The sequence below is a fragment of the Lactuca virosa genome, chromosome 6 (genome assembly GCF_052849685.1).
Source record: "Lactuca virosa cultivar CGN04683 chromosome 6, Lactuca_virosa_CGN04683_v6, whole genome shotgun sequence".
NCBI lineage: Eukaryota > Viridiplantae > Streptophyta > Magnoliopsida > Asterales > Asteraceae > Lactuca > Lactuca virosa.
Window position 1 is genome coordinate 245,788,241 of NC_136431.1, and position 3,626 is coordinate 245,791,866.

Genomic DNA, 3,626 nt, shown 5'->3' on the forward strand with positions numbered 1-3,626 from the left:
TATTAAGTAAATTTTCTACCACTAAATTCAAAATTCAAAACTGCTAACAAACATCTCGTAAATTCAATATTACAATATCATGTATTCACTCATTTGATGTTCCAGTTTCTAGAATCATATATGCTTACTGGAATATCTTCTTTGTCATCACCGTTACCATACAATGTGTTCATCTACACAAGACATCACTTGAGTTCAACTTTTTATTCTCTAGGTTCTTCCACAACATTATGAACTTCTTATTTAGGTTTTTCCACAGCTTAATAAACTTTATCCATGTTTTCTGGTGCACACGCAATTCAACTTCTTCTTCTATACGTTTTTCCACAATCGATTTTTCACTATGATGATATTTCAACATGTGTTTAAGGACAAATTAATAGATTAATGGATCCCCTTTTACTATAAATAATGTGTTCTTCTTTTTGTTTTCTTTTACGTTTGGAACTATCTTGTTCAAATTTTTTAGTTAGATTCATCTTTTTTTAAACTAAAAAGGTTTAATGTTAATAACTTAACAATATATATTTGTTATATTTATCAAAAAATTAATGTTTAAAACATTTAGAACATAAAATTCAAATCTTTCTACGTATTAAACTACATATACTTGATGTTTATAAATAATAAAATATTACTATTTCCATTTTATAAAGGTTTAAAAAACTATAATATATAATAGAAATATATTAATGTTGTCTAATTATGATTGGTAAAAACCAAGTGTCCAATTATAAATGGTCAAAACAGTGGGGGTTTAGTTATGATCGGTGGTTGATAGGTGACAAAAGAACAGGAAAGAGAAGTGTATGCTTAAATGCTAAAATCAAACACGTATCTCCCAAAGATGAACAGAAGCAGAAGAAGACGATAGGGCAATTTTCTGATATATTCCATAAAAACGTTACAATGCAAATAAATAATCCAAAGCTAGCTAGAAAGAAAGAAGGAAAACATGGTGGACGTTTTAAATTGTTTTCATTTTTGTTGGGATATATATATATATATATATATATATATATATATATATATATATATATATTTGTTATTTTAAGTTAATTCTTTTAGGGTATCTACCCCTGAAATTCCCTAACAAGGGTTTCTGGGCCAGCTTTCGTGCACCGACTAATCCTCCGTTACGAGAACATTAGGCTATGCATCATGCCCTATAGGCGAATCTCCATGGCTACAGGGGCTGAGTAGTGTCAGGATTTAAACATGGGTCAATAGTTTATCCACCATATATTGCACATGTTTTACCTAGTCACCACAACCCAAGTAGTTGAACAAAAGGTATAGAAAATTGTATTATATTAATGTTGACTTAAAATGTCAACGTTTTCAATAAAATCAGATCATTGAAAAAGGTGAATACATTAATCTAAAAAACGGTTAACATTAATTAGACCCACTAACCAACTATTATCATTAATCCAACCAAAAGATTAGTGAAAGTAAATTGATTATCATTAATAAAAAAAATTAACAAATTTCATGTCCACTAATCACCACCTTCAACAACTGTCAGTATATCATCGCCACCTTTAACCACCAGCGTCCGTTGGCCACCATTAACTATGATCGAAGGAGAGAGAGAGACCACGGTGAAGGAACCACCGTCGTTGGCAATCCCCTCTAATCACTGCCATCATCGCCTTTGACCACCACAAATTTGTGCAAGGTTTATCGCTAGAGACAGAACGAGAGAAAGAGAAAGTCGTTAGAAACATAACAAGAGAAGGAGAACGAGCGTTGGGCAGGCGACGTGAACCTCGCCAGAAGTCGCCTGCAGTGTTGGCGGAAATCACCTGATGCTATCACCAGACAGAAAGAGAGAAAGAGAACAAGCGTGTAATCATTGCACTATTAATGATGGAAAGCGACTGAAGGCCGACGGAAATCACTTGAATTTTAAATTCCATTATATATATATATATATATATATATATATATATATATATATATATATAATCTCGGCTTATGAACAGGAACATTCATAAGTCGGCTTCAAGTTTGGAGCCATGGCTTATTTTGCACAATCATCGGCTTGGTTGATGTTCTTCTGCCATCTGTTCTTCCTCTTTTTCTTTTGTTGTGTTTGATGTTGTGGTGTTGTGTTCAATTTCAATCTTTCAAATCCCAAATTGGTGACGAATCGATATCTGTCTATTCGAATCTAAGTTCACCTCTCTACGAAACTTTGCTTCCGTCTTCATTGTGGATCGTCGTTCTTTGACCTCCATCTATTCTGCCAATTACTTTCACTTCCCAATTTTGTTTTTCTTCTTAGGGTTTACCGATTGAAATTATAGAAGGTATCTGATTCAAATTTAAATTGGACCTAAATTGGTGGCTACGACTATGTCAAGTTAGCACCAACAATATGCTAGGCCAGGATCTAGACTACTGATTACCACCTCAACCTCTGCTTTACCCCATTGTACCCACTATGCCCCTGTTATTTACCATGTGTCGTTGGTGTCTACCAACCTACACCACCGTCGTTTTCTACCTCAGAATTCTATGGCAGTTTGTAATTGAGGGATGACGGAAATTAAGGCTAGTCAAGATAATTTCTCTATAGAGCAAGAATTCAGTTGTTTATTTGTTTGTATATATCAGTTTCTGTTTTGGTGTTGTTGTAATATGGCCCTTAAAACTTAGACAAAAATATATACCATTTACACGCACCGATTGGAGAAGTGGAGACATCCTTAACTTATAATGTATATAAGATGCATCTAAACCTAGTGTGAGTTTCCCACCAACTGTTCGATGAAATTACTTTTAAATGTTTTAAAGTCTGAAAGCTCAATCACAATCAAGTAGAGGCTGTAATAACACCCGTTGTTTTACCAGACTCATGTTTGCTTTTTCTTCTGATTCGTGTCTTTCTGATACATATTACAACGTCTTAAAGATAAAATTTAGAGTTTTGATGGTTGGAGTACTATTTTGCCTTTATTAGGTAGTGATGAACATACTAAAGAAAAATTTCTGATTAAATTTGCAGTTCTTTAAAGACATTGACTGCCACTTTGTTGGTATACTTAACAAGTATGTTCTTATTTAAATTGTATCAACCAGGTTTTTGAATCATCGGTTCATTGTATGTTCTTTTTTCTTCATTTTTATTTAACTAGATTGAAAATAATCTTGTTAAAGTTATTGGGAACATTGGAAGGAAAAAATTGAAGGTATTGGTCCAAGTGAAGACATTTGGAGAGACATTTACGCAAATCAGGAGGGTGCCCTATTTTTCTCTTTTTTCAGTAACTATTTATTACAGTTTTACCATTCTATTTATTCTTTTAGTAACTATTGTGTCGTTTTTATAGTTATTTATTACTTCTTTTGTTTTATTTTAAAAGGAGAATATAAATGGACAATTTGTGGGTGTAGTTGAGATGATAGGGCCACTTGATTTTGGCAAAAGCTTAAACATCAGACAACAAAGAAAAGTGAATTGGTTGCCCTCCTATAAAGTGACATATTGTTAAGGATCTTCCAAAAACAGTTTTTTGAAGCACATTATTATTGAAAACAATGAATAAACTTGTGACATATAGCAACGACAAGCAAGAGGTAGTTTGAGTTTGTTTATTACATCTTTTATCACATTTGTG